This window comes from Mastigoproctus giganteus, chromosome 4, assembly GCF_048544385.1.
Source record: "Mastigoproctus giganteus isolate SK-2022 chromosome 4, ASM4854438v1, whole genome shotgun sequence".
Lineage (NCBI taxonomy): Eukaryota > Metazoa > Arthropoda > Arachnida > Uropygi > Thelyphonidae > Mastigoproctus > Mastigoproctus giganteus.
Window position 1 is genome coordinate 149,012,648 of NC_143578.1, and position 14,034 is coordinate 149,026,681.

The 14,034-nt window shown below is 38.7% G+C and overlaps 1 protein-coding gene across 1 annotated transcript in view; it reads right to left on the bottom strand.

Moving 5' to 3' along the window:
• The window catches only part of LOC150087120 (twitchin-like), a 3,511,780-nt gene that overhangs the window by 1,661,871 nt on the left and 1,835,875 nt on the right, over window positions 1-14,034 (bottom strand).

The following is a 14,034-nucleotide window of genomic DNA, read 5'->3' on the forward strand; positions in this document are numbered from 1 at the left end:
CCTCTGTTGCACAGTGACCTTCCATTGAGCACATACAACATTGCGACCTTCACTCACCATGAACATCCATCTTGCATAATCCTTTACAATTCTGTTGGCAGGAGGTGGTTTGACCCTTTTGAAACCCATTTTACACCTTAACCACAGTGGATCATAAGCAATTGACAAGACATGCCATTTCTGATATGAAAGCACCTGATGCATGAGTTCCCACATGAGTTCCCTTTTGAAACTCTATGATATCTCTACTACTTCCCATAACTGCTACTTTATCTCTTTCACTTGCATGACCAGATGCAAATTACCACTGCTCTAGCACAGGAAGCTGTTAACCTTTTTTTTTTATACTGTGAGCTATGCAGCACAGTCCATTACAGATGGGGTGATTCATAATTCAGTGATCACCGAGTGTATATGTGTTTGGTACCAAAACAACTAAGGTTATTATTATTATTATTAGCCATATAGTGCAAGGAAGCCTGAGGCTTATGCTGTACCAGCCAAAAAAAAAAAAATTTCCAAGTTACCCTGAGAGAGAGAGAGAGAGAGAGAGAGAAGTACAAAGGAATCACCAAGAAAGAAAAGAATAATGATATCCAGCTCAGGACCCTGGGTGTGTCAAGCCAATACTCACCAGACGTAAGCACCTGGGGTTACGATTCATCACTATATTGTGCCTGTAAATTGCAAGCAGCGAATACCAAGTTTGATGATTAATTTCAGTATGCCCTGTATGTCACTGGTCTGAGTGTACTTGAGAAAGAAAATTGCATTCATGTCTGTATAATCACATGTACACAGAATGGCTAGAAAGCTTCATAACAAAGCATGTGGAAAGGAGGGGTTCCTTCATCTGAAAATGACTAACTGCATACCCAAGAAAAGCCTTTATGAAGTTCATACAGTATGAAACAGAAATTAAACCTTAAACCATGTCCTTTTCTTCTTTTTTTTTTTTAAATGAGAGGTAGGGCAGCATGACCAATTCACAGTTGAAGGCTTCTGTCATATTCAATAAAAAAGAGAAGGAAAAATAGTTAAATTTCAAATGGTAAAAGAAAAAAAAAAAAAAAAAAAACACAGACTCATATATTTGCAAACTGAGTGGTTTATTGATTGTTACTCTAGCTGAACGAGGACTTCCTCGACAAAGACACATTCAATTAACTAAATGAAATTGCAGTTCATGTCAATGTTTCTGATTTGCAGGGAATTCTGTCTCAGGACAAGCTAACAGAAAAAGGAAAGGGTAAATTAAGAATGTACACAGAGTGAGTTAACATAGGTTGTTATAATTATAAAGTTTTTAACTGACAACCATATTTTTTAAGAATCTTAGGAAACTAATCTAAGTTGGACTGTCTCTTATTTAAATTTTTTACTTAGGTTTAATTAAAATACTCAGGGTATAAAGAGTAAGTAAGGGATTAAAAAATATGCAGTTACTCTACTAAGTTAATGAAAAATATTTATGATAAAGATTACTTACTCAATATACTGTAGACATGACTGGACTCTTCTAAGACCACCTGTAAACTGATGCTATGAATAACCCTACCATAACCATATATAAGAGAGATATAACCTCACAGCAGAAGTTTCTCAGAGTTGATGTTAACCAAACAAAATTAAGGCTTGATGATTTTAAACCTTACTCCCACACCCAAATTTTATCGTTTTTATTAAAACTGTGAATTTAAATGTTTTTATTTTGTGAGAAATATTCTAAAAACAGTTTAAAGAATCAGAGGGAATTGAACAGAAACAGTAAATGGATTCACTATTACGACTTAATGAAAAATAATGAAAGGTGCTAGATTGATTTACAAAATGTGATATTGTTATACATGTTGGAACTAATGACATTAAGAGTAAGAGATCTGCAGATTTACTCAACAAGTACAGATCAATGTTGAAAAAAAAGTTGCGAGTTAGGGTTGAATGTGAAAGTGCCTGCAATTCTTCCCAGACACGATAGGAGGGAGTATATGATGAGAGCATTGTGGATCAATTCGGCCCTGGAGAGATTGTGCAAGGCTCAAAGCGCAGAATTTTTTTCAGCTTTGTCTGTGCTTGTTCACAGGAGAGACTGCTTCTACAGGGATGGGATACAATTAAATAGAAAGGGTGCAAGGATATTTGCTGATGCTACTGAGGCAGTGTTAGGTGGGTTGGAAAACTGCTAACTTGGAGGGATACACAGACTAAAAGGTTAACAGTGACCGGAGACAGAGGCAAAAGTGGTTCTTGCACTGCTGCTATTAGAATGAGCAGCAGCAGCCTAGAAAGCAAGGCAATGGAGATTTCCAGGACTGCTGGGAGTCATAGTGGAACTGGGACAAATAAATACATGGGCTGTGTTAGGATAACTAAGAGCAGAAACAAGTGCATGTATACTTGCATGTACACCAATGCTAGGAGTATAGTTAATAAATAAATTTGATGAGCTTGAAGTGTTAGTCAAGACATCAAAGGCAGATATAGTTGGGATATCAGAGATGTTTGTTTGCTTGTTGTTTGTTATTTGGTTTTTAGGAGCATTAGCAACTAAGGCCATATTGCTCCAGGAATATGCGGTGGTCATTCCCTGGTGACCTTTCCACATCCTCCGTATTTGGTGGTGATCGGATCGAACCCCGGTATAATCAAGAAGTGTGTGTTACGCACTGCTGCTCCTTCCCACCTGGCTATGGAGGCACCCATCAGAGATGTGGTGTCACACAAACAGGCAAAAGCAGTGCAGAATTGGAATTTGGGGAATACAATGTGTACAGAAAGGATAGACAGGACAGGAAGGGAGGAGGGGTTATGTGTTAGTTAAGAAACACAAAAAAATCTAAGGAAGTGCATCCAATTGATGTTGTTAGACAAAGCAATGTTGAGTCTGTCTGGTGTGACATAAGCACAGTGAAAGGAAAAATGAGAGTAGGTGTGTATTATAGGCCTGATGAATCTGATAAGTCTAATGAGCAATTGTGCAGAGAAATAGAGTGGGCAAGTAAATCAGAATATCTTATAATGGGGGATTTTAACTTTACAGATATTAACTGAAACTTGTGGATTGATCACGTGCACACTAGCGACACTTTTGTGGATTTATTGGATGACTGTTTTCTACAGCACCATGTTCGAGAGGCAACCAGAGGGAGTAATGCTCTTAATCTGATTATCAACAGTGATTATTCATGCATTAAGAATCTGAAGTCAAAGGAACCACTGGGTGATAGTGATCACAATGTACTGATGTGTGAATTACTTAGAGATGTAACTACCATCAAGGCTAAAGGGAAGAGCTTTTGCTTTCGTAAAGGTGACTACATGGTCTCAGACAGTTTTTAAATTCTGTACAGTGGGATCAACTGATGATGCTACCAACGTTGAATTCTAAATGGGAAGCCTTCAGGGACTTAATTTTGGAGGCCTACTAGGCTTTTCATTCCAACTAAGAAATACTGTTCAAGGTTTAGGCCTAAATGGATGTCAAAAATGTATGGGATGCGTATAAAGTATCAGGGGGGCACAGAAGCCGATGGCAGATATAAACTAGTCTGTAATCAAGTCACAAAGGAAGTTAGGCTGGTGAAGGCAGATTACAAAAAATCCTTTGCAAAGGATGCAAAGAAAAACAGCAAAGAGTTCTTTACTTATGTAAACTCTAGAATGAAAGGAATGAATCAGATTGGACCACTTAACATAAATGGGTTAACTATTGATGATCATGCTCAGGTAGCTGATATAGTGAATGAGTATTTTGCATCAACATTCACACGAGGAGTTATTCAATGAGGGGAGTGCCAGACGTTTATCAAACTCTAACAGGGAGCTAAGTGATTTTGTAATAACTGAGAGCAAAATGGAGGAGAAATCGTTGAAGTTAAACATAAAAAAGACACCTGGGGTGGATGGGATCTATCCAGTTATATGAAAGGAGGCAGCAAAGAAAGTAAGCAAACCCTTAGCCATACCTATGAGGGCTTCCCTGGACTCAGGGGAGGTCAGCATGGATGGGAGGTGTGCAAATGTATCAGCAATTCACAAAGGGGGATCAAAAAAGTGACAGGTAACTTTAGACTTGTTAGTTTAACTTGTGTTCTGGGGAAAATAATGGAATCACTGGTTAAAGAAGCACTGCAGGATCATCTAGACAAGTCTGCAGTAACAGTTAAGCCACAGCATGGGTTTGTTAAAGGGAGGTCTTGTCTGACCAATTTGTTTGGATACTATGATGTGGTCACTAAGGAACTGAATGCCAAAAATAATTTTCATATTGTATACTTGGACTTCAGGAAAGCTTTTGATACTGTTGCACAAGGAAGACTGCTGTACAAATTGGAGAGGTATGGAATTAAGTGTAAGTTGCTACGATGGATAAAGGGATGGTTGAGTGGGAGACGACACAGAAAGGTAATCAATGGACGCTGCTCTTCGTGGACAAATGTTTATTAGAGTTCCCAGGGTTCGTTGTTGGGCCCATTGTTGTTTTGTATATTTATCAATGATATTGATTAAAGTATATCAGGTTTAATGTCCAAGTTTGCAGATGATACAAAGGTTGTCAGAGTTGTTAACGACAGTAAAGCCAGTATGCTACTCCAACTGGATCTAGATAAGTTGGGAAAATGGGCTGAGAAGTGGCAACTGAAGTTTAACATTGACAAATGCAAAGTATTGTATATGGGTAGCAATAACCGAAGAGAAACATACCAACTGTGTGGTACTACACTCAGGGAAGTGGAAAGTGAAAAAGACCTGGAGGTAATCATGCAGTCAAATATGAAGTTTGCTGAGCAGGGCAGAGGTTCTGCCAGGGCAGGTCATGGAGTCTTGTCAATGATACATAGGAATTTTGCTAGCAGGGACAGGGAGGTGATTATCCCATTATACAAGGCAATGGTCAGACCACACCTATAGTACTGTGTACAGGTCTGGAGGTCTCATTTTAGGAAGGATGTAGAGTTGCTAGAACGAGTACAAAGAAGGGCAACAAGATTGGTGAGGGGAACAAAGGTGTGCTCTTACCAAGAAAGGCTTAAGTTCTGCAAATTTCAGCACCTGGAAAGTAGGCACCTGCGAGGTGATCTGATTGAGGTGTATAAAGCCTTGAATGGGTTGAGCAAGCTGAATGCTGATGGAATTCTTCCTCTTGCTCAGATTAAGAATCTGAGGGGACACAGATTCAAATTGAGGAAAGACAGTTGTAGAATAGATGTGCGGAAATTTGTCTTTAGCCAGCAGGTAGTTGATTGGTGGAACAGACTTCCATCTTCTGTTGTGGAAGTTGATAGCCTAAATAAATTTAAGGCTGAGCTGGACAGGCATTTGGAATGAATGGAGGGGTGAAATCGGATGTTTTTTTTTTTTTTTTTTTTTTTTTTTTTTTTGCCGAAGCTGCATAAGCTTGCTTTCTTGCATCGTATGCCTCTACTAATGCTAATGCTAAATTATAAACATTTTTAACCCCGACCACCAAAATTACAAAATCTTAATTAAGTGAAGACTAAATAAGGGAGATCGAAATTGAAACATCTTTAACAATTAACTAAGGTAATTGACTGAGTAGATAAAGTTAGAATAACCGAAATCAGTTCCACGTCGGGACACATGTTGAGATATTTACATGGTCATAAATAACTTGAATGACACTTATATGGGTACATAGAAATTATATAATAATAATGATATTTTAAATTCTTTTCGTTTCTAACTGGAGGTTTTCTAACTTTTCTCTGTCTGTTATGATTACACTGGTAGGGCCCAGGAGGCTCATATCAGCCCTAACAAGCATCCCCAATTAAAGAATGGAATGCTTATGCTTGTTGAGGCTCTGGATCTGTTTTTTTGTGGGAGTGGGAGTTGGGTTCCTGTTGGGATTTCAGATCTCTTGTCCCATCATTCCTACTTGAATGATCTTCTGGGTGGTTATCTACTAAGTCAGAAATGACAGAATGAGGTTCCTGTGTGTTTGGATAATTTTTTCTTTGTAAAACTGAAAATCTTCTTCTCTGAAGGATACACATCTCTGATCTATAGCCATCATTTTATGGCTATAGATCAAGTTTATTTTATAAAATAGGCTTTCGTGAATGGAAGAAAAGTGGTCGGTGAAGCGGACGGATGCTTATTTCAGAACATACTCTAGACTCCACTGTAAAGCAAATAACGGAGGCATTCAATTTTTCTATCTTTCCATATTGTATGTCTTCTGAATGTTCACCTACTTTCCCATCGAGTTTGTATACTGAGCCGCTGAGATTTTTGGAATGGGCTTTGAAAATAAAGAAGATACATTTGCAGAGAGAATGGTCCAGTGAAGTATGCATTTATCTCACAGTTATATCCAGACTCATAAAATAGCATGAGCCGCAAACAGAAATGATAAAGTGATTCTTGTGCTGCTTCTACTGGAATATGCAGTAGCTGGGAAAGCAAGGTGTCAGGGATTACAAGGCTGGCTCTTCATCATAATCATCATGGTTGTTGTTGTTGTTGGGGTTTTAAGTGCAATGGCTACTTAGGCCATATTGCACATTATGAAAGTGGTTCATACTACCTGTGTTGGTTGATGTAGAAGCAGTTAGAAACGGTTTATACAGTCCTATTCGTTTTAGGAAGGAGAAGAATTCTGTGAGATTTAATTTTTCGCCAATGATATGATTAAGTGACAAAGATTCCTTTGAGCTTTTCAGAGAGATGAATGACACTAGTTAAGCATTATTATATAGAGCACATTCCAGAAGTATGTGTTTGATTCTGAGTGGCGTATGACAATGATTACACTGAGGAGGGTCATTCCCTGACAAAAGGAACAGATGGGTTAAATGAGTATGGCCAATTCTGGCTCTGGCTAGAATTACTTCTTGTCTGTTTGCAATGAGGCTGGAAGCCCATAATTTTGGAACAGGTTTAATTTGAAGTAGTTTATTATGAATTTGTGCTTGCCATTGAAGAGTCCATCGATCTTTACATATACTTTGTATATTTATTTTATAATCTCCGAATGGTACAAGGGAATTCATTAGGCTGGATGGATGTTTGGCAGCATGATCTGCAATTTTATTTACTGGTATTCCAGTATGGCCTGGAATCAAGCAGAAGATAACCTTTTGTTGATGCTCTCTGAGACGTATCAACTCTGTTCTAATGAGCTTTAATAACGGGTGATTAGGTGGGGAATTGCTTTGCATGGCTAATAAGGAACTCTGCAAGTCTGTGTATATTACATTCTCTTGAATTGACATATGGAAAATATTTTCTAAAGCAAGTTTTATGGCATATAATTCAGTCGTGTAACCACTACACTCTGTTGGAAGAGATAAGAGAAATGATTTTGTGAAATGGTTATATTTTAGCCAAATCAGGATAATGTTGAGTATGCACAATGTGTAGCTGTTAAATGTTAATGTCTGATAGAGAGTGTTTTTCCCACAGGTGGAAATAATTGTCACAAGGTGACATGATGACAGACCATGGAGGATCGGGATCTATAGGATCTTGCAAGATAATCATCATGGAACAAGCAAACGCTTGTAATAGTTACTTGTACACCAATTCAGCAGCGTAATAAACAAATCTGATGAATCTGAGGTATTGGTTAAGTGATCAAATGTGGAAATTGGGAACAGACTCAATGCTGCATTCCCTCAGACAGAAGGAAGGCAGGATTGACTATGGTAGTTATAATGTATATAGAAAGGACACATGGGACAGGAGAGGGGGATTTATTGTTTTGGTTGATTGATTATAATTTTATTGGTGCATTAGCGTCTATTATGCCAGGAGATAATTACACCAGTCTAAAAATAGATATATGAATAAATTCTGGTAAACTTTGAAAAAAGGTTACCTCGTCACAAATCATATAATAACAAAAAGCAGTATGTGTAAAAATATATATTCGCAATTTTATATACATTTATATAAATTAATAAGGTGTAAAAATTTAAAAACAGCAGACATTGTCATTGTCAGATAAAATCTGCCTGAGTGTATAAGGCTCATGCAGATGATTAAAAGATGTATTGCTAAAATCTGGACAGCCGATTAAAATGTGTTTAATTGATAAAACTGTGTCACAGGCAGAGCCGTGCCAAGGGTGAGGCAAATGAGGCTCTTGCCTCAGATTAAAAGCTGATTAACAGTAGGACACAATTTTTCATTCTTACCTCAGGTACTAATATGGCTCTGCATGGCCCTGGTCACAGGACTCACACATACGGGGACCATCAGCCCTCAGCAAATATGTACATTTCAGATGACTGTGTCCGATGCGGGTCCAGCCAAGAACAACTTCCTCCTTATGATTCCTGGCCAGACCAGACTGTTCAAATACAGGCTTTATTAGCACTAGCAAGGGCACATGATGCAAGAGAGCGAGCTTATATAGCATCAGCCAAAAAAAAAAAAAAAAAAACACACACACACACACACACACACCACTACTTCTCATTTCAGTTATCCACCCACTCCAAATGTTTGTCAAGTTATGTCTTGAATCTATTTAACCTATCAACTTCTACAACAACAGATGGAAGTCTGTTCCAGCAATCAACCACTTGCTGGCTAAAGGCATTTCTCCACATCTATTATAAAACTGTCTTTCCTCAATTTGAATTTATGCCCTCTCAGGCGATTATTCTGAGCAAGAGGAAGAATCCCATCAGCATTGAGCATGCTCAAACCATTCAAGGCTTTATACACCTCAATCAGATCACCTCGCAGGTGCCTAGTCTCCAGAAACTGTAATTTGCAAAACTTAAGACTTTCTTCGTAAAAACAACACTCTGTTCCATTCACTAATCTTGTTGCCCCTCTCTGTATTTGTTCCAACAGCTCTACATGCTTCTTAAAATGAGGTCTCCAGACCTGTATACAGTATTCAAGGTGCGGCCTGGTCAACTTATACAAGGGAATAATCACCTCCTCATCCCTGCTAGAAAAATTCCTGTATATCATTGAAAAGACACCATTAGCTACTCTTGCAGACCATTGCAGTGCTCAGAAAACTTAATATCTGCCTGCACAATTACACACATGTCCTTTTCATTCTCTACCACTGTCAGTGTAGTACCACAGAGTTAATACATTACTCTGGGGTTACTGCTTCCCATATGTAGTACTTTATATTTGTCAATGTTAAACTTCATTTTCCACCTCTCATCCCATCTTCTCAACTTTTCTAGATCCTGTTGCAGCAGTGTACTGTCATTAACAACCCTGCCAACCTTTGTATCATCTGCAAACTTCGATATTAAGTCTGATATACCAACATCAATATCATTTATAAATACAGAAAACAACAATGGACCCAACATGGAACCCTGAGGGACTCCATTAATAACATTAGTCCACGAAGAGCAGTGTTTATTGATTACCACTATGTCTTCTCCCACTCAACCATCCCTTTATCCATAGCAGAAATTTGCCTCCAATGTGTCATTGCTCCAATTTGTGCTGTAGTCTTCATGTGCAACAGTATCAAAAGCCTTTCTAAGATCCAAATATATTGATATCAAAATTAATCTTTACATCCAGTTCCTTTGTGACATCTTAGTATCCAACCAAAGTGGTCAGACAAGATTTCCCCTTAACAAACCCATGCTGTGTCTGAGCTATAACTGAAGTCTTTTCTTCAAATAGGCCTATCGGGTTGGGAATATTCATATTGTGAATTAAGCAGTTGACACCAACCATGTTAAAGCATGTTGAATTAAAATGAAATAAAATAAACACAAAAAACCAATTAAATAATTTAATATTACTTGGATAAAATGATGTAAAAATACTAATTACAATAAATACTATTTACAATAACTTTACAATTTACAATAAATTATACAGTAATAAAAGCAAATAAAATACAATAAAATATACAGAGATAAAAGCGTTAAAACCGGAGCTTTCGAAGGCATCCACCTCCTTTTTCAACAGCACACTTTACCTTGCAGTACAACCTTAAATACCTGCAGGCTCATGGAACTCCTCACATGGTTCTGAAACATGTGCAACGTTCTCCTCATGTGTTTTGGAACCGGAAATGGCTCGGGAGCGTGCCAGGCTGAATAGTTCATCCTGTCCAAGGATCACTGTCTCAAAGAGGGGATGAATGCGTATTCCCCTGTCCTTTTGATAGTATTGCGGAACAAATCCACAAGCTCATGAGCCACTTGCGGTCCCAAACCCTATGCACCCGATCGATAATAACCGCTTCATCCAGGGAGATTTGATGATGTTCCTCCCAAAAATGCTCCGCCACAGCAGATTTTCCATAGTCTGCATTCTTTATCGCACTCATATGCTCCTCCCAGATGATCCTTAAAACGGCGTTTTGTCTCACCGACATAACATTCCCCAAAATTCGGGCATTTAATACTATAAACGACCCCACTTATAGATTCTCTTGGTATGGGGTCTTTTACCTGAGACACAACTGTATGCAACCTATGCCCTGGAAGCTGCACACACAGCATGTCTGGCAATTCCGCAACACACGCGCTATGCACTCAGTTAGACTCAGATAATAGGGAATGTATGCCATGGCAACAGGTGTAAATGGTTCACCTTGTCTCTGCTCTCCTTGAATATATTTATTTATCTTCTGGGGGTAGCCACATTTCAGGAGATCTGCTGTGATGCGTTTAAACTCCTCCTTTCTAATATTAAAATCTGAGTAATATTAAATTATTTAATTGGTTTTTTGTGTTTATTTTATTTTATTTTACTTTAATTCAACATGCTTTAACATGGTTGGTGTCAACTGTTTAATTCACAAAACTGAAATCTTGTCTAGATGATCCTGCAATGCTTCTTTAACCAGTGCCTCCATTAATTTCCCTGGAACAGAAGTTAAACTAACAGGTCTGTAATTACCCGTGTCTCCCTTTGATCCTCCTTTGTGGATTGGGGTCACATTTGCACATCTCCAGTCCATGGGTCCTGCCCTCCACTGAGTCCAGGGAAGCTCTCATAATTATGGCTAAGGGTTTGCTTACTTCCTCTACTGCCTCTTTTAATATAACTGGATAGACTCCATCCACCCCAGGTTTCTTTCTTGTGTTTATCTTCAACAAATTCTCCTCCACTTTACTCTCAGTTATTACACATTATCTGAGTTTGGGTTGTTGTTGACGTATATTTGGTTGTTCTTCAGAGAGGACAGTTCTAACCCAATCAGAAATTTATTTATTAGTAGGAACTGTGAAATCAGTTTGAGTAGAGACTGTTTGGTATTTTTTTAACTGCATTAGCATAGGAAATATTTTTGTTCATAGTAGGTGCATCAATTCTTCTTGCTTCTCGGTAACTGAATTTGTTCTCAACTTTATATTTTACTATTTTTTTTCTTAGTTTTCCATTTTTCAAAATTTCTGGAATATGCCATATGATCTTTGCAATTTCGACAAGTCATTTTTGTAGTCGTACAGTCACTCTGTATGTGATCCGAGGACCAAAAGTTGCGGCAGACAGGAACTCCTCTGCACAGTTTGTGAATAGCCATACTTTTGGCATTTATAACAATTTGGGAAGATGGGCTGAGAAGTGGCAACTGAAGTTTTACATTGACAAATGCAAAGTACTGCATATGGGTAGAAGTAATGCAAGAGAAACGTACCAACTGTGTGGTACTTCACTTAAGGTGGTAGAAAATGAAAAAGAGCTGGGAGTAATTGTGCAGTCAGATATGAAGTTTTCTGAACAATGCAGACAGGCTGCCAGAGCAGGTCATGGAGTTTTGTCAATGATATGTAGGAATTTTGCTAGCATGGAAAATAAGTGATCGTCCCTCTGTATAAGGCAATGGTCAGCCCACGTCTTGAGTACTGCGTACAGGTCTGGAGGCCTCATTTTAGGAAGGATGTCAATTTGCTTGAGCGTGCATAGAGAAATGCAACAAGATTGGTGAAGGGAATGAAGGCATCCTTCATTCCCCTCACCAATCTAGGTGAATAGTTGTGTAATTTTTTTTTTTTTTTTGGCTGATGCTACCAAGGGAGGCTTAAGTTCTGCAAATTGCAGTGGCTGGAGACTGAGCATTTGCGAGGTGATCTTATTGAGGTGTATAAGGCCTTGAATGGGTTGAGCACACTGAATTCTGATGGGATTCTTCCACTTGTTCAGATTACGAACCTAAGGGGGCATGAATTCAAATTGAGGAAAGACAGCTGTAGAATAGATGTGCGGAAATTTGCCTTTAGCCATTGGGTGGTTAATTGCTGGAACAAACTTCCATCTGTTCTTGTGGAAGTTGATAGGTTAAATAAATTTAAGGAGGAACTGGACAAACATTTAGAGGGAATAGTTGTGTAATTTTTTTTTTTTTTTTGGCTGATGCTACATAAGCTCATATGCTTGCCTTCTTTCATCACATGCCACGATTACTATTACTATGAATAAATAAATATGGCTTATGAAAAGTACTTAATACCATACATGGGTTGGAGGTTGAGAAGACAAAAGAAGATATTTGTTGACATTAGACTTGAACTTTTGTAGATTGTAATTTTTAAGAAATATGTATGAAGGAAGGTTGTTCCAGAAAATGGCAGTTGAATGAATAAACGAGGAAGATTAAAAGTTGGTTCTGTGAGTTTTAAGTTGGACAGTAAATGCATGTTGGATTGTGGCAGCACGTGTTTGGACTGTGTTGAAAGAGAGAGCTGGAATTATAGAAGCCAATTTGGAACCTCATGGAAGTATCTGTAGAAAAGGCATGCGGCAGAAAAGAACATCTATGAGACAGAAAGTGGAGAGACTCTGTTAGAGATGAGTCATTAATTAACCTAATTGCCCCTCTTCTGAATGGAATCTAGAAGCCTGAGAGAGGTATTGGGGGCACTGCTCCAGATGTGGGAACAATATTCCATGGTAGGGTGGATTTGCGATTTTTAAGAATCAGAGAAATTGAGGAAAGACAGCTGTAGAATAGAATAGATGTTGCAGAACAGCAGTTTGGAAGAAAAGTAACGCCGAGAATGAAAGAGAAAACCAAGTACTTTAGCATTAGCATTAGTAGAGGCATATGATGCAAGAAAGCAAGCTTATTCAGCATCAGCCAAAAAAAAAAAAAAAAACCCTCTCCCATTTCACCCCTCCGTTCGTTCGAAATACCTGTCCAGTTGAGCTTAAAATTTGTTTAGGCTATCAACTTCAACAACAAGTGATGGAAGTCGGTTCCACCAACCAACCACCCGCTGGCCAAAGGCAAATTTCCGCACATCTATCCGACATCCGTCCTTCCTCAATTTGAATTTATGCCCTCTGAGGTGATTATTCTGAGAAAGATGAAGAATCCCATTGGCATTGAGCATGCTCAAACCATTCAAAGCCTTATACACCTCTATCAGATCACCTCGCCGGTGCCTAGTCTCCAGACTCTGTAATTTGCAAAACTTAAGCCTTTCTTCGTAAGAGCAACCCTTTGTTCCATTTACTAATCTTGTTGCCCTTCTCTGTACCCGTTCCAGCAGCTCTACATCCTTCTTGAAAGGAGGCCTCCAGACCTGTATACAGTACTCAAGATGTGGCCTAACCATTGCCTTATACAAGGGAATAATCACCTCCTTATCCCTGCTAGAAAAATTCCTGTATATCATTGACAAGACACCATGAGCTACTCTTGCAGCTCGTCTGCACTGCTCAGAGAACTTCATATCTGCCTGCACAATTACCCCCAGGTCCTTTTCATTCTCCACCACTGTCAGTGTAGTACCGCAGAGTTGATACATTGCTCTGGGGTTACTGTTACCCATATGTAGTACTTTACATTTGTCAATGTTAAACTTCATTTGCCACCTCTCAGCCCATCTGTTCAACCTTTCCAGATCCTGTTGCAGCAGCATAGCGTCAGTAGTGTCCTTAACGACCCTGCCAACCTTTGTATCATCTGCAAACTTAGACATTAAACTTGATATCCCATCATCAATATCATTCATAAACACCGAAAACAACAATGGACCCAACACTGAACCTTGAGGAACTCCACTAATAACATTAGTCCACGATGAGCAGTGTCCATTGATTACCACTCTCTGTCTTCTG